The following is an 18,686-nucleotide window of genomic DNA, read 5'->3' as shown; positions in this document are numbered from 1 at the left end:
GCTCCTTTTTTACTCTTGCTTCTCAGCTTAAACTCTGTACCCAAAACACGTTTGTATTGACTGAAAATGCAAAAGTGAACTAAAATACATCATAATTCTCATTTCACACTTAACTTAGAGTCATAAAATCTTCAGATAAGCCTTTAGGATCTAAGGACAGACAAATCACTTTATTTCAAGTTTAGTGCATCCATCAAACAGGCAGCTTGAAACTGGCATAGCTTAGAAGAAGTAGGTCTTTTCATAATGGAGGGCATGATTATGCCAAGGATGTGGCTGACAGGGCATTATCCTCCTAGAGGTCTGTTTTCCTATTTGTCAGACTGACTTAAAATGGTGTCATGCAACTTGTTTTACCTGCACAGGGGTCTTCAGGGCTTTTCTGAACAGAAGTTTCACCATGTAGGTATTATGGTAGAAACATATAATTGAAGAGGAGGGCTGTGATAAGTAAAACCTTCACTGTATTTAGTTCCAGTAAGAAAAAATGGTACTGCTTCTAGCATGCATAGTAAGTGCCAGCTCCCAGTCACATTACTTTGATCAGCCTCATTCTCTTTTCTGTGTTTGCATGTTTCCTGTGTTCCCTGGGAAATTTTCAGGAAAGGAACCTTGACCTCGACCTACACCTTTAAATCAGGTATTTAATACAGGAACTAAATATTGCTACCAGTAAATTGCTACTAGCTATATTAAAGCTTTACAGAAACACCTTTTAGGTAAATACCTCAAGTCTTACTTCCACCCCCAAATAATAAAATGTCACGGAGTTATCTAGATAGATCTGTGCCCATGACAGGGGGGCAGCAGGCTCGCGGACCCCCCTGGCTTCCGGAAAAAAAATGGAGCAGCGGCAACTATCTAAGAAGGAGAACTTATTTTACTAACTACGATGTTGGAATGCAAGATAACACGATATAATACAATCTAATTGGAAGTAAGGATAATAAATCAAATGAAATGAGAGAGAGCAAAAGAGCGATAGAGAGAGAGAGAGAGAGAGAGAGAGTTTCCAAAACCAAAATCCCTACTTGATGAAGGCGCACGGCTTGGAAGCACACCCACTCCTCTCCCTGGCAGCAAGTGAAAGTGAAAAAGACCGCGCGCAACCAGATGACGTATCTTCCATGATGTATCTTCCTTCTCTGGCTGTGAGGTCCTCTGGGATACGTAGTTCTTCTTCTCTTTTGTCCATGATGTTATGATGTGGAATACCAATAGCAAAATTACAAAACCATGACATAAAAGTGCAGTTAAACAAGACCTTTAGATTCTTTTAGATTTTTTTTCCTTTTAACTAAGTTCGTAGAAAAAATTCCTCTTGATCTTTTAGAAATCATAGAATCATAGGCTTGGGTTGGAAGGGACCTTTAAGATCATCTAGTTCCAACACCACTGCTATAGGCAGGGACACCTCCCTCTAGACCAGGTTGCTCAAAGCACCATCCAGCCTGGCCTCGAATGCTTCCAGGGAGCGGGCATCCACAGCCTTGCTGGGCAACCTGTTCTGGTGTCTCACCACCCTCACAGTAAAGAATTTCTTCCTAAAATATAGTGTAAATCTACTCTCTTCCAGTTTAAAGCCATTTCTGCTTGCCCAATCAGTACATGCCCTTATAAAAAGTCCCTCCTCAGCTTTCCTGTAGGGCGCCTTCAGGTACCGGAAGGCCAATCTTAATTTAATTTAATAAAGGAGCAGAGTCTTCCTCCGCAACATGCAGAAGGAGAAGATACATTAATAATATATTAATAAAGTTAATTGGGTACTAGAAAAGCATAAGGTGATTGCTCCTTTTATAGCACCTGTACAAGCTGCAAACAATGGAATAAGTAAATTGAATTACTGTAGGGTCTACGAGGGTCTACTTACCAGGACTGGAAAAATTTTTAGTTACCAATTCTGTTTGAATGGTAAGGTAGAGTGGTTAAGTTGTCTTGCTGTTCCAGGGACTAAGCATATTTGTCAGTTTTCAAGAATGTCTCAGAATAATTTTCCCAATAAATTAAAAAGTATTTTAAGCAGTTATTGTATATATAGTTTATTGTATTTATGGCTGAACATGAAACTAACTGCATTAAAACTTGTGTGTGACAATTCTACAGAAGAGTGGTATTTATCACCGAATAAATTCATTACTGTAGAAACATATAGGAATGCATTTTTAGGGGTATACATAGCATTCTGCTTAACTAGAGAATGTAATGCACCACAAAAAAGCAAAAAATACACATGAAGTGTATAATTGTGAAGAACCGCTATGAAACTCAGGTGCCATAAAGCAGATTTTAAACATTTCTGTGCTACAAATGAAATATAAATGCAATTTCTCTCATATATTGTTAGTCCGGGTCATAGATTATTTGGAAACACTAGAAAATCTGGGAACTTACTGAGCTCTCATTACTGGGGAACTTAAACTGAGATTTGAATTTGAAAATACCACTCAAAAACATGAGTAAAAAGGGCTCTACAATTCTGACTTTGTTTGTGTGTTTAATTGGAGAGATCTGCCACTTACTTACGGTGTCTGATTTGAACTGCTTTGAACTAGTTCCTTTGAACAGCTGCCTCTCTCCATTTTCATTAATCAAAATCAGCAGATCTGGCACTGCCCAGCATCTAGCAGTCACACACAGGGTAAGGACTGAGATCAGTAGGAATCTTCTGTTGATTTCAATGGTGGTTGGGTTGAGTGCACTATAGAATCAGGCTGCTTCAGAGCTACTGTATTTGGATGACTTTAGTAGGATGTGTGAATATGACCATGTACTGATCATGAGGGTATTACAGCTCTTGTTACATTTTGCAGCACTCGTGTAACATCTAGCTAATTTCCAAAGTTTTTATGTTTTGGCTTTTTGAAATTGGCTGGCAAAGGAGAATTGTCTCAGGTATCTCCTGTATGCAAAGTAAGACACTTGTGGAGGATTTCAGAGTAGTCTGTCTGTAGTCTCTTGAAGAATAAGGTTCATCAGAACTAAGTCGTTATATAATAATAGTGGATTGACTGATACTGCAAATGTTGAAGGAAGAGTCTAGTGCAATTAAAGTATTTGCTCTAGGCTGCAATCTGGTACCTTCCCGAGAATCCAGATTTTGGATTTGCACCACAGGCATAGTAACTTGTATGAACTGCCAAAATAATGGAGAAGCTCTTTGGCCAATTTCATAACTACCAGTTTTGCTACTTGAACTGTTAAATTGGGAATACACAGAGCTTTGGGATTTAATTCCATCGGTGGTCCTTCAACTCAAGTGAGAAAGATTCCATTCTAGGCAGATTACTGTGTGAAAAACTTCTGAATAAAATCCTATTTTCCAAGAATTTTAAATATTTCTATGTGGTCTTAAGGAGCATGCTCCTTTTATTGAATGCTCTCTTAACCACTGCACAGAAGTTTACACACATAATTTCAATTTATGTATGGAATTAGCACAAAATCTTTTTGGGATGCTTCCAAGAAGGAAAGTTTTTGTACAGTTCTTTGAGTTAGCATCTTATACATACTGCCCGTTCCTAAACCAGAGTTTTATAGGGATTAAAAGGAAAAGGTTAATTCAGATAAGCATTGAATTACAACATGCAGTGATAGAGAACCTGTTAAGTATATGCACAGACCATATATACTTAAATCTGAATAATGATGATACCATAGAACATAGAACTTTCTCCATGTTTTCTTACTTACCTGGACTAGAAGGCATAAGGATGGCTAGGAGGTGTTGGAAATATATGATAATGTTCCTCTTGTACCATACATTCTCATCTGAGAATTTCAAGGGCACTTCAGAAGACAGAAAAAGAATAATGTTTTAAGAGAATAAGAATATTAGTGCGCTTAAAGACAAGTCTTTTTTGATGAATAGAAGAATACATTACATTAAATAATATAATTAATAAGTCACAATAAGAATATCTTGTAATTCTAAAAACCATGCCATTTCAAAGTAAAACTTAGTAACTAACTTCTCTAGTGTTCCCATTGCAATGACATGGGAAGCAGCCATCTTAGCTTTGTGCTGGTCTGTACTTTCTTCCTCTATACATATGTGATATATAAGTGGTTGCAAATCAGAATTCTGGCACGAAGTCTTACTGCTAGCCTTGGCTAAGTTTACAGCAGTGCTACCACCAGCATGTCAAGATAGCTAGAGTGACAATGCATGGATTTAACGTAATTTGCCACTGGGAATTCCTGGAGCTCAAAGGAGTGTCTTCTAGATTATTATATGGTGAAGGGAATGTAGTATTAATCTTCATCGAAAGTTCATTTCTTCTGAGGCTGTGGAAGGATAAAGTAAACCACATTAATAGAAAGAAGCCAGGTGACATTGGGTTACTTGTATGAAATTTTATTCTGATGAAAGAATTAGTATTTTTTCTCCCTGCAATTTGTCAGAATAAAATTTTCAGAATGACAGATAATGTCTTGATACTGTAAGTATATATATCTGTAGCTTTGTACATCTTGCTTTAGCTTGAAATTTTATGACAATTAAAAGAAAATTGTTTCTAAAATGACTATAGCATGACCATTTATGCTATATGACGATCAGTCTATATTTAGATTATAAATAATCTATTATCTGAAGACCATAAATGGAATCTTACTTCATAATGTTGTCACTTGAGAATCAGTTATTTTACAGTGTTATAGAAAGGGGTTTGATTGTGTCAGGGAAAGTGATAGAAGGTGGCGTGACTTCCAACCTGGGCTGATTTGGTAGTACAAAAGTGTACAAATGGAAATATACACCTATGCTTTGTGATTAGAATGTCATCACTTGATTTTAATCACTCATAGGACGACCAGGGTTGAAAAAGACCTTAAAGATCATCCAGTTTCAACCCTCCTGCTGTGGGCAGGGTTGCCAGTCACTAGACCAGGCTGCCCAGAGCCACATCCAGCCTAGCCTTGAATGCCTTCAGGAGTGGGGCATCCACAACCTCCTTGGGCAACCTGTTCCAGTGTGTCACCACCCTGTGAGTGAAAAACTGCCTCCAAATATCTAACCTAAATCTCCACGTCTTAGTTTAAAAACATTCCCCCTTGTTCTGTCACTGTCAACCCATGTAAACAGTCATTCCCCCTCCTGTTTATACGCTCCCTTCAAGTACCGGAAGGCCACAATGAGGTCTCCCCAGAGCCTTCTCTTCTCCAAGCTAAACAAGCCCAGTTCCCTCAAGCTTTCTTCATAGGGGAGGTGCTCCAGCCCTCTGATCATCTTAGTGGCCCTCCTCTGGACCTGCTCCAAGAGCTCCATGTCCTTCCTACACTGGGGGCCACAGGCCTGGATGCAGTACTCCAGATGGGGGCTCATAAGAGCTGAGTAGAGGGGGACAATCACCTCCCTCTCCCTGCTGGCCACCCCTTTTTTAATACAGCCCAGAACACAGTTGGCCTTCTGGGCTGCAAGTACACACTGCTGGCTCATGTCCAGCTTCTCATCTACCAGGACCCCCAAGTCCTTCTCCGCAGGGCTACTCTCAAGGAGATCATCCCCCAGTTTGTATAAATACCTGGGATTGCCCCAACCCAAATGCAGCACCCTGCACTTGGCCTTATTGAACCTCATTAGGTTCTCATGGGCCCACTTCTCCAGCCTTCCCAGGTCCCTCTGGATGACTTGAATGCATGTAAGGTAAGAATAAAGAGACACCCTGACAGTCATTGAACTCGTGCAATGGAAGGTGTATGTGTGGGAGAACAAATGCTGGTGATCTGGTTGGAGAGCTGTGCCCTGCATTCATTATGCCATCTGTGCAGGAGCAGCAAAACCCTTTTCTCTGGTCTTTCCAAAAAGGATGTCTGTCCCTATGGCTAATCCATAAGATAGCCTCATCTATCTGTTGTTGTCCAGATCAGCTTTCCAAATATTTGGACAAAGCAATACTCCAGGGACAAAGGACAAAGGACCTCTGAACTTCATGTGTATTCACTGGATTGTATCTAAATCAGCATGACCTTACCATGCCCTCTCTCTGCCCTGCAGTATAACTGCTGTATATCTACATGTCAGGCACGTAAGTTTGCTTACACTGCTGAATGCTAGACAAAGTTCTCTGTACTCACATTTTATTACAAGTTCATTTCTTTGTGCTTGCTGAATCAATTCTGTAGCTGAGGATACAGAACTCGTGGTTCTTTGTACAACAGTACTCTCAATGACATCAAAGGAATAGGGTTATTTAATGTATTTGTTTACACATGAGAAATGGTTTGAATTCTGCCTATAGTGATGTAGTAGATTTAATTTATGGATAATTATGCAGCACTTTGAAATTCCTGGATACATGGATCACGCCACAATCAGTACAGTGCAGTTTCCTTGCTCGGGTCTTTAGAACACATAAACAACCCAGACTGTGGATAACTGTCCTTAAATTCAGTAAAGCTAGTTAGATAAATGCAGTTTGGGTCAGTGAAAATCTTAGTTATGCTGGATGATAATAACAATTACAAAATACCATTGCTACTCAAATCCTACTGAATTTTTATTAGGAGCTAAGAGATTTTTAGTTAAAACATTCTTATTCTGAAAAATGTATGTATGATTGTAACTTTTGCATAAAATTGATTGCAGTACTCAGGCTAAAGTAAAGCTAGAGTGAAAAATGTTAATAACAACAGTAATAAAAGTTGTTCTGTGTTTTTCATCCCCAAAGTAGTAGTCACCTTTCTGAATGAAGTCATTTACACTGAATGAAGTATGATATGTTTAGCCTGAAAAACTTTATTTTCAAACTTTTATTTTTTCCTTAATAATTTGAAGGAATTTTTTTATTTATTCTCCCCAGTATTATCATGTATTGGTAAGGCTTTACATATACATGTAGGCACACACATACTCTTGGACTTCCTTGCCAATGGCATTATCACTATTTTGTTGATTTTTTTTCAATGGCATTATTCTGCAGTGATTGTTGGATTTTTGTCTTTTCTTTTGTTCTTTTTTTTTCTTTTCTTTTCTTTCTTCTTTCTATCAGTGTTTGTGGAACATTGTATTGTTCCAGTTGTAATGTGTCTTTTGTATCTTGGCATTTACTTCTTTCTTTTATGTAGAGAAACAGGTGTTCTCAGATTCACAGATAAGAGTACATCTTTATATCATAAATGGGGACATTGCCAAATAGGAATATGCAAACAGTTATGTTGGCAGTGCTATAAATACATAACATATTCAGGGAAAAACAAAATTAATGCATTGGTCCATAATCACATGTAGATTGAAGCATCCACCTGCAAGTTTGTCTCTGTTATTTGATATGACCCTTTAATGTAAAATTAAATAATTGCGTGGGTTTCTGTAGTCTGTATTCAAGTAGCACTTTATTCAGACTGCTGTAAGTCCCACTGGTTTGATCTCCCATGGAGTGGATGATGGCAGTAAGTTTTCTGTTCTTTTCCTCACTTCATGACAGCAAGAAATTACAGACCAAGGATGTTCCTGTCACACAGTTCAGTCACCATTGTTGATTTCTGTTACGAGGTATTTTGTTTTTCCTTAATTTGGGGGATGAAGTGTGTTACACAGTGAATACTGCCAAATCTGGTATTTTAGCAATTTATAGATTTATATTAGTAGGATTTATAACCTAAAAGAATTCAGCATTTCTGAAAGATACTCACTTCTCAGTTGTATGTGTACCTCAAGAATACATAACTTTCCAATTTCCTTTACAATTAATTGTCCATCATATTAAAAAAGAAAAGAAAAAGAAAGAAAAAGAAAAAGACACCTACTTTTCAGTATTTCTAGTATTCTCTTTTCTTGCCTTTGTGTAAGTGAATCACAGATGTTGAGAGATCACTGAAGAGAGGAGGTCAGTGTTTCCTCCAGCATATCAGTATCATGTTTTCACTGCTTTCAAATACAGGAAAAATGTTTTTGGTATTCAGTTAGTTGCAGAGCTTTATGCTACTATTTTTTCTTTTCCTTTGAATTTTGCATTATCAGACCACTAGTACATAACTAACCTATGTGCTCAATGACTGTAAAAGGGCAAAACTAGGACAGGTGATAATAAAGACAGCTACCAAATTTTAATGAATACTAAGTTAATAAATGCTCAATTTGAGGGCCTTATTCATTGTCTTCCTTTGCTGCAGAACTCCTGTGATTAAGACTCCTCTCATGAGGTTAAATTAGGTAAATAGGGATTACTTTTTCAATAGGGACTGCATCTTTTCCATCCTCAGTGCCACTAACAAAACCATGGAAGAAAAGGACATTTCAAGCTGCATCAAATGCTCAAAAGAGGGATTAAAAAAGAAAGAAAGAGAGAAAAGGAAGATATTTAAGCTGCTGTAGCCTTAGGCAGCAGTAATCTATATTCAGCAATTTTATAAGTGCTTTACTGACTTTATCATTCAATGAAAAAAATCAATTTTAGCAAATACTATATTGATATGCACTACAGGTATTTTTAGGACATGTCAATGCAGCATTTCACATTAAATATCCATCTGTTTCAATATGTATTATTTTAAAAAAATCCAAAAGGATCTCTTTCTGTGTTGTGTACACAATACACATCTCTTCAATCTGTTTCCTTAATAAAGCTTTGAACTTCAAAAGGGTGTATATCAAAGTTGGTGGAAGAAGAAAGTGGTTTCAGGCATGCAAAGAATCTTTTAGTTTTGCAGAGCATACGATAGGAACACTTGCATGTACAGATCTCTTGCTTACATCAGCAGAAGATATATATACACAGCGTAGTGCAAAACCAGTCCTAACTTTACTGATTAACTGGAAAAAGACCCATATCTCTGAGAACTCCCAGTGTTTATTTAGAAAAATGAAAGGGGAATACAAACACACAGCTTGTAGTGTAAGTCCTTCAAATACAAAAATCGGGTATTGAAACATTAAAAATAATTAAACACAAACAAGTAAACAAAATCACCACCACCCAGAAATGATCTATTAGGACGCTTTCCTCACAGGAGATATGTAAAGTATGGCTTCTTGAAAAATAGCTTTGCTAGCAGGGTACAATGAGTATAATGATGAAATATGCTTTTTCCACTTGGATGTCACAGTTCAGAAGGATTGTAAAGATTCCTATTTCTTTTTAAAAGATCTGTCTTTGAAGCTTCATTGTTTTATTATTAGTCGTTATTTTTTGTCAAAGCAGACTGCATGCAAGAGCAGAAAGGAGGAAAATATTTTGGGATTCTGAAGCAGGTATCTATTTTTGTATTTCACAGACAACTTCTTTGTGTATGAACTTCAATAGTAACAGTCAGGGGAAGCCAATATTGCAGAGGCTTCTGTTCAGGCTGCTGAATGTTGAATGCCTTTTGTCTTCGACTGGATTTTGTCTTATGCAAAATAAATTGCTGGAGAAAAAGAATGTCATAAAGCAGGAAGGTGGGTTTGCAAATGAGGAAGTTATTTTCAATCAGAATAGTGGAAATAGAGGGAAATGATGTTGATTACTACTTTTTGTCCTTGTGACCACATCTAACAGCACCTTCATGCTGTGCTTAATTAACCACTCATCCGTTAACCACTCATCAGCTCTTGTTTATTGTTGGTTAGAATTTTTTCTGCTTCGCTGACAGCATGTTAATACAAATAAATCTTCGCAACATCTGCAAATGAAGACTCTCAAATTTTTACTGTAATCATAGGAAAACTATCTCATGTTAAATATTTTTATCAAGGCAATGTTAACTCTTCCTTTCAAGATGTTACTGAGCCCTTATGAAATGCATTTGCAATTAGAGGACTTCTGTTTGCTTATCTCTTTCTAAATATTTTATGCACTGCTTGTACTTAAGTATTTTTGGAGGACTCTTTCTGTATTTGTCATTGAAAGGGAATAATTCCATAGTTTTAATTTTAGTCTCAGTATGTAGTGCATATGAGATTATTCTTGGAAGTGATTAGTTTCATCATCTGTGTAATGAAGGTGATTCAGCTTTCCTATATAGCTCTGGTGGGATGTTACATGATAAAAATCAGGAGCGGGCTTATAAATGCAGATGAAGACCATGTACTGAGGAGGTAGCTGCATACCTGTGCAGCCCTGAAGACAGATGGCAGCTTGTTTTCCTTCTCAGAGTAGGTACTCTTTTCTTAATAGCTTCCATTTTCTTCAGCAAAACCTAGACTAGCTAATGATTTACAGAAACCTTCAGATTCATTTTGAACTCCATCACTGCATTTGCCCTGCGGACTCATTGTGAGTTACACATTCAAACTTCGAGTACTGCTGAATCTTGATTAGATACATCTCTTATTTTTTAATTTTGTCTTTTCTCTTTAATGATTGCAGATTTTTGTTTGTGGAAAGTTATTCACTACTTGCCGCTTGTATATTCAGTCTAATTGAGATGAAAGACTGTATCCATAATTACTATTCCCCTGAGATTACTAAGGATAATTGTTCATAGGTAATTTAGGTATTAGATTTTCAGATTAGACAACATTCTGTTTAATTCAATCTGCATAATGTGGCAGTTTTTGAGACAACTTTTCTACAGGCAAATTTTACAAAACACATACTGATCACCAACATTGACAATCAATGCTTCTTTGATTCATTTACTATTATTTTGGCAACTATTACTTTGAGTTTGGGTTGCTGTAGAAAATGAGACCTGTTCCATAAACAAACACTATAGATATAGAATCACAGAATCATAGAATGGCCTGGGTTGAAAAGGACCTTTAATATCAGCTAGTTTCCACCCCCTGCTATGTGCAGGGTCGCCAACCACTAGACCAGGCTGCCCAGAGCCACATCCAGCCTGGCCTTGAATGCCTCCAAGGGATGAGGTATCTACAACCTCTTTGGGCAACCTGTTCCAGTGTATCACCACCCTCTGAGTATATAGCTTTTAGTCTTTTAAAAATTCTTTATGAATTGTCCTTATAAACTAAAATATTTCAACCAGTAAGGTCACAGTAGACTGTGAGCTCCACAGGTAAGTTCGCTTTAGTGAGCATCTTATGAAGTTCACTGCAGAAGTGACTTGCATTCTGTATTACCACAGGAATTACTTGGAATTTGGTTTACTTAGTATGCTTTATTTTTTAAACAGTTCTATATACAATGACTTATTCTGTATTTATTTTTTATAAATATGCAATATTGTTTTTTAAAAAGTTCTATATACAATGACTCATTTCCCTGGTAGACATTGGATGAAGTGTCATAATTATGTTGGAATTATCCCCAAACTATGTCTAATTTTGTCATACTCTTGAGTTACTTTTTTTCCATTTTGCATGTGTCAATACAGCTTAAAAAGATTATAATTTAAAGACAAGTACAGTATTTCAGATTACTTGCATGAATAATTTTGCTTTACATTTTCCTTTGTCACTTTAATGCCAATCTTATTTATGGATGCTCTTCTATCTTTTCCACACTACATAATAACATATTAAAAATTTTTATGGACAGTTAATATCGTGGCATGAAATGATCAGTATTCTGTTTGTCTCTGGAAAAGTATTTTCTGCATCATTTTCTGATCTGTGGTTTTTCTTCGTATAATAGTAACATACAGGATGGCCATAAACTTAGTTACAATGGCTAGTAAAAAATAATGCATTTTCAATTCTTTCTGCTGTAACTTCTGCACTTATGACTTCTGCCAGTTCTTAGAAAAAAATGATTTGGTTGTACTGATGAAAGTATGTACTTCACTACTGTACTCAACACGTGCCTTCCACAACTGCTTTCATTGCAGGAGGTTTGAAATATGTGTAAACAGTAGCAAACTTTTTCTTATTAAGTAGTCATTCTTAACACAAGCTATAATGTTAACACAACAAGCATGCAGAAAGAAAAATATTCTCCAGTTTTACTGTCAGACACTTCTTAAATTTGCTTTTCTTTTTGTGAAAATGCAATTCATTTTTATTTTTAAAAAACAAGCTCAAAAACAGAAAGCCCCACAAAAAATAGGCAAAAAACAATGCTCAAAATATAGTAAAATAAATAAAATAAAATAAATGCTCAAAAAAATAATACTCAAAATATTCAGGGCAGAATGTAATTTTCTTGGGTCACGGCAATGGTGATATGGCAGAGATTTTATTATTTGCATAGGGTAAAAAGAACCATGTATTCCTTTATATCTGAATAAAAAAACCCTGATTCTGATCAACTTTTATTAGAGCTTAATCCACTTCCCAATGAAATCAGTGAGTCTTTCTCATGGCTTTAATGAAAACTGAATAAATATTCTTGCCAAGACGTGATGCTACAAGGCCAGTACATAAAGTAAATGGTAATTAATGTCTCCGGAAACAGAAAATGTTCCTGAGTTATTTATTTAGTTCTTTGAAATATTTCCTATGTAAAAACAATCTTTTAGAAAAATAATTTAGATAATAAATTTAAGATTAAAAAAGAATAAAGTAAATTGTAAGAGGTTTTTTTTTTTTATAAACAGTTCTATCCTATTTAATCAATAAGCTTTAGTGTCTGATTTTAAAAGCACACTGTGTTCTCTATAAGAAATTGCAGTTAGCAAATCTTTAAACTCTGAAAAGCTTGGTTATTTATTTATTTATGTATTTTTATGGAAGTGAGAGGCTGCCCAATGCTTCTCATCACTAGAGCTATATAGACTTCTTGATTCAATAAAACATAAGTGATAATGTTTAGATCAAAAAGGAGTACATGATGTACAAATTTTATTAAGGAAGATATGCACTTAGTGTTCTTACCCAAAAGAACACTAAAATGGAGATTTGAGGGTAAAATTGCTGTTCTATCAAATGAGTGCTGATGGTAGTTCTCTAAAAACACCTTACTTTTCCAAGCAGTTCTGAGCAGATTGGAAGAAATAATTTGATCTTTCTCTAGGTATCTATTTTATCTACAGTGATGGATACTAAATTCTGAAGTTGACCAATTCTTCCCTTAAGATCACTTTTGTTTTCATACAGAAAATTTTCACATCATGCCAACTTCCTGCAGAAAACATATAGTGGCTATGAAAAACAAAACTAATAAATGTAGTGCTTATAATAATAAATAAATCAGTGCTTAAGGTACCGTTTGGAGTTGGATTGCCTGACTGAAAGAGAATTTCTCTTTTGAAGATTTCTATTTAAATACTTGTCTCATGTAGTCTCTACCTAAAGAGTGAACGTTGTTTATTATAAATATCTCAACTTTGCTCATAGCTTGCTTTTTGAGTTGATTAGCACGCTTTAGGAATTTGTAACCATTTTCCTAGGAATTATAAACATGCATCTTTGTGATAATTTTTTGAAATATATTTTTGTATACAGATAGCACAATAATAATCCTTTCCTTTTCTGCAACATCTTTCAGAGATTTTATAGCACGTTGCAATTAAATCACCTTACATTCCTTTAAAGCATTTTGTGTTATATGTATTTTAGAAGCAGAAAATAAGCACTGACTTTAGTTTCACAAGTGTGAATGGAAGAATGTGAAATAAAGAGATGAGTTTCTTCTGCATTTCAGTTCTTTTGAGTACACAGGAGAGATTTAGGGAAACGAAGAAGAGGCCACAGGCAGTAGGCTGAAAGCTAAGCAGTTACTGAGGGTTCTGTATCAGCTGTACAGTAATGAACAAATCAGAATAGTTAGTGAACACCTAAGCAAAAAGAAGTTTATTATCTAGCATAAGTTGCTTGCCCACTTTCCTTCTGCAGTTATGGAGAGAAAGGCTTCTAGAGGAAGTCTCATGCTTTCCTATCTCTCAGATTGTACACAGAATCTATTCAAGTACCTGTGAAAGGAGACCCAGTACCATGCTTGATTAAGGCTGAGTATTCTGTGCTACATATAAACTAAGACAAATAAACTGCAAATCCCTTCATTTAAAAATACTACTACTACTAAAAAAAAGAAAAAGAAAAACCACAGACCTATGGTATGTGTAGGGCATATTCTCACTTTGCAAACTAACTGTTAAAGTGGGCTAGGGGTTCCAATAACAGCTTCATGCACTTACAACATCAAAGAACTCCTTCAGCTGTGCCATCCCTGTTGTTTGGTGTTGCCTCTGTGCAAAAGTCTGAACTGAATTTTACTTACATGGAAATGACCCTTTGAGGAATCCTGCTACAGCAGTGTAACTGATATAACCTCATAAAACAAAGTTCATGGGATTAGAGAGATGTCACACTCAAACTGGGATCAGTTTGAGGAACTAGGAACTCTTTAGTATATAAAGAGAAACAAAATTTTATTATTTTTATTAGTTCTTTGGGAAATAAACTGTGTCCTAAGATAGCCTAAGCTAACTGCCTCCTATAGGAATTCCGTTATGATTTAAAATAAAAAATAAAGAAGATAGAGAACTGTAGGAACATTCAGACCAAGCCAAAGGTAAGTTCCAAAGTCAGGATGTAGCAGAGTATAAACAAGTTCCACTTCTTGGCTGTCATAGAACCAGCTCCAGATGTATTCTCACTGTATTAATTTTAGGCTTGGATGTAGATAGTCTCATAGTACTACCCAGTATATAATCTAGTGGCTTTCTGTGAAATTCAAATACTGATTCCTTAAATGTTCCTCTATAGCTTGAATATACTTAACACTGGAATTTCATAATCTTTCTGATTTACCATTGAACTCTTCAAGAGTTTTATATACAGAATTGTAACTGTGCATTCAGCGACTTCTATAGTATGGGCTAAGGTACAGGTATAATCTTGTATGCCTTATTCATGTGAGTACTCCTCAAACTGTCACTGTAACTATTTGCCTGAGGAGAGAAATGAAAGCACAGGTTGACAAACCAAGAACCAAGAAGCCAGATCTTCTTTTCCATGCATATGGACTGGACTGCCAGTGGGAGACACAAAACCATACTTGAAACTCTAAGCACTCAAATGCCTTTATAAATCAGCTTATTTTGGTCCATTATGCAAAGTATTTGAATGGATGCTGCTTATACTCTATGATGTGTATTTAAAAGGAAGGCAACATATGTATTTAAAACTGTATATTTTGGACTGTTCTTTATAACGTTGTCCAAAAATTGGATAAGGTTTTTACTACAGCTGTAGCTATCTCAGTTTCTAAGTTAAGGAGACTCACGTTAAATTTCATTGTACTCTACATTATTAATTAAAAATAAGCATCCATTACATTAATAACTTTTCAATTCTAATGAATTGTTCTGGATCCTGATAAAACAAAGGCAAATTACTGGATTGCATCAGAAGAATTTATATCAAAGAAATTATTGACTATTGTTTGATACCCCCCTGTAGAATTTAGTGAAATGAAAGAACCCACTAAGCTGAGAAAGAGACAAAGCATCTGTAGAGCAAATGAAGGTAATGACAAAGCCTTTATTTAAGAAATAGGCACACGAGGGAAAGATATCAAAAAGAATCGACTCACCCCTCCCGGTAGCAGCGCGCAGGCAGAGCCGAGCTGAGGAATGTGTCCCTCCCCCGTTCGTACCGCCGCGCCGCCGCACTCACACACTCACAGAGCCCACCCATTGGTTCAGGCTGTGACCCTGGAATTCCACTACAGCATCTATGACTGGAAGAGCATGAAAAAAATTGCAAAGGCTAAAAGGCTAAAAATGTTTCCACTCTATTCTGTGTGAACCATAAAATGAACTTAAAAGTTCTCTTTATGCTTAAAGAACATAACAGATGATAAAGTACAGTAAGTCAGTGTACAGCAGGAAATAGAGTATCTCACTGGAGAAGTGAAAGGTCACTGCTAAGAGCAGCTACATTTTTTCATGTGTGAAATGCATGAACAATTTATTTTCCTAGATATGCTGAGATTACAGTATATTGTGCTGAACTTACATGGGTAATGATAATACAGTTTGACTTTGTGATGCCAAGTTATAAAAGATTTTTATGAAAAATCATATTAAATATATATTGAGTATAGCTACAGGGCAAGAGCTCCTATTTCCTTCAGGGATTTGTAACAGGGCATCATTCTGCTACTATTGTTAACAGCAGTTGGTTATCTTAAGCCATTTTCAAGATACTGAATTTCCTTAAGCTGGCAGCAGTACACACCTAGAGTAATACTGAAGAAGTTAGTTGCTGTTCACTGATAAATTAGGATACTTTGGATGTAATTCTGAACAATTTTGCTTTTTAGTAAAATTTATAATCTGTCTTCTGAATTCAAATAGAGTAAAAATGGAACTTTGTTTCATGTTAATTATCACACAGTAGGAAAATGAACTATATCTACTTATAAAAGAAATGAGAGACACATGAGGGAAACTGAGCAGTTCTTAGAATTCTCAAATATTCTACTCTGAAATGTCTCATTCCTACTTTGCTGAGTAACAGTTCACTTTGCCCTTGCTGCTTATTTCATGTGGATTCCTACTTTGCTCAAGAGAGAGGTGAATAACACAGAACTGCAAAAATCCTCAGATTGTTTTTGCTCTCCTTTTCACTCTAGAATAGCAAGGAATAAAGAGAGGGTTTAACTTAAGTGCTTTTCTAATTCTTTTTTAATATTATTAACCTAGAGACATGCCAGTATTTAGTGTAAGAATTCTATGATGTTACTTCCTATTTTGACACTGTTTCATTTATTTACTTATTTATTTGTTTGTTTGTTTATTTATTTATTTAGAGGGAAGACTGGGTTGTCACAAAATTCTCTCATAAAGGAATTTAAAAAAACATAAATAAAGTCGATCTTAAATGTTTTTGTCAGTGTTGCAGTCCTGAGTATTTCCCAAAATATTAAAAAATAGTTAAAAACATAAAATAAAATAACTTACGGACTTTAATGACCCCAACTTTAAAGCAAGATATGCTTGTTAGTGTAAGTTAATAAGTAAACATTATGAATTTCTGTTTCATTAAGTGAAGGGAAGGCTGGAATTTCAAAAATTTGAAAAGAAAACCAGGTTTTAGAGATGTTATTGGTTAGATAAGTTCAGGTTCTTGTGAAATAAGCTTTACTTACCATAGATTGCTAACGATGTAGGAGGTGGTGCATTTTGTGCTGCAGTAGGTGGAAGATTCATTTTCATACTTTTTTGTTGTTGTTAATTGATATTTTTTTCTGTTTCTAGTGCATTTTGAAGCTTGAATTTCATTAAAATAATGAGAAAAACTGTATTTTTTGTTTTCTGAGGAACTAAAATTATATTCAAACTTTTTGTGGCTCTCTTAGAACTGCAGTAGCTACTTGCATAGAAGCTAGGTACTTGCATAGTAGCTAGTCTGACATTTAACAATGGAAATATTTTATGTGGTAGTTTAACGAGCTACACAGTGAGAGCTAATATATATTTTATATGTATACTCACACATACATGTAGGTAATTACATAAATGAATTCAACTGAAAAAGGATAATTTGAAACTCTTAATAATAATTTAATAAGACTGAATTTTGCGCTCTTTCTCTGAATATTTCCATCTTGTCTGTAACATCAGAAGCTAAAGTCTCCCTGACTTTTACAGGGAGCCCATGTTTTCTTGCCATTTTATTTTTTTTCACCTCTTACTTCTAGAATGTACCTGAGTGGAAGTAGCTCACACTGCATCTTCCCAAGAGTAATAACATTCCTGATTGCCTCATAACCTGAAAAACTGTCAGTCCCTAATACCAATTAATTTATGGAATGGGTAGAGTCTTCTGAAATGCAATGATATTTTCATTTTTCCTTGAGTCAAGAAGTCCATTAAGACAATTCTTCCTATTGTCAGAGGACTTTTATTATTTGTGATTTTTGCTGAAACAGCTTGATGTTCTGTCTGGAGGAATTACCATCTATCACACACAAAGGTGATAAAACAATCTGATATTTGTACTTTTGGTTGAGCTCTGGGGAGCAAATTCCTAAAGGAGCTGTAGTCCTGCTTATGACACAGAAAATCTGCTGCTGGGAATTAGTAGGGCTGTAGGAAACAGAGCAGTGCAAATCTCAAGGGATTCTGAGATACAAATTAAGCAAGCAAGATTCTGAAAATGTACATTACATTGCCTCTTACACCATTCACCATAGCTCTCTTTCCTATCTTCTACTTCTAAAAAGGAATTTGATGTGACTTCCTTTCCAGAAGAACAGAACTTCCTCTGTGATACAGGAAAAGCTTTCCATGGAAAAAGCTCAAATGGGAAATGTAATTATAACACATCCCCTAAGGAAATCTGCCACCTTAGACTGTGTGCCTGATGGAGAGCAAGTGAACAACTGAAGTATTTATTCCGTGTAGGAAATGTATGTGCACATGTGTGTGGTGACATGACACAATGCTTTGTGACAGTTAATTTTATTCTGAGTCCTTCACACAACAGATAAAGTGATTTCTCTAAGTATTCTTAGTCTCAAAGTCAGTTCTATTAATGCACATACTTCATTTTTTAGGCATAAATTCATTTAGATATCTTATTTAAACCTCCCTCTGGAGAAAAAAAAAAACAAACAAAAAAAACAAAGAAAAACCAAAACAACAACAAAAAAATCCACAATAAAACTGTGGAATTCAGAAGTGATTGAGTGGATGAGTGGATACACTGCAACTGTATTGCTTCTAGGCCAAGGAAAAAGGCTGATTTTTATCTGAAATATCTCATTTGCAATGAAATTTCATTGCAAGGCTACATAATCAGACTTACTATTATTGTAGCTAAATTGGCTCTTATTTTACTTCTAAGTTAAACTAAGTTCATTATCATTTTATACTAAGCAGTAGGATAAAATTTTTATATATGATAGCTTCAGAAC

General features: G+C 35.6%; 2 long non-coding RNA genes across 7 annotated transcripts in view; one reads left to right on the top strand and one right to left on the bottom strand.

Annotated features, from left to right (window-relative positions):
* The window catches only part of LOC107053980, a 162,040-nt gene that overhangs the window by 20,579 nt on the left and 122,775 nt on the right, over positions 1-18,686 (top strand). For 3 of the 5 annotated variants that reach the window (XR_006940014.1, XR_006940011.1, XR_006940010.1), the window contains exon 1: positions 10,759-10,938. The exons of 1 other annotated variant lie outside the window; for it this stretch is intronic. This is a non-coding gene — a long non-coding RNA (uncharacterized LOC107053980). Of the gene's footprint in view, positions 1-10,754; positions 10,939-18,686 lie in introns of those variants that run through there. One more of the 5 variants, XR_006940012.1, reaches the window with a different exon arrangement.
* LOC121111394 lies at positions 1,191-17,389 on the bottom strand. Of its 2 annotated transcripts, XR_006940016.1 has the most exons (4): positions 15,357-17,389; positions 7,747-7,864; positions 6,076-6,163; positions 1,191-3,786 (listed from the first exon to the last, which is right to left on the bottom strand). It is a non-coding gene; the product is annotated as an uncharacterized LOC121111394 (long non-coding RNA). The 2 variants fall into 2 exon arrangements; XR_006940015.1 differs by lacking the exon at positions 6,076-6,163.

The sequence above is a fragment of the Gallus gallus genome, chromosome 8, assembly GCF_016699485.2.
Source record: "Gallus gallus isolate bGalGal1 chromosome 8, bGalGal1.mat.broiler.GRCg7b, whole genome shotgun sequence".
NCBI lineage: Eukaryota > Metazoa > Chordata > Aves > Galliformes > Phasianidae > Gallus > Gallus gallus.
Note: the sequence above shows the minus strand (reverse complement) of the source record. Positions and strands in the feature narration are given on the sequence as shown.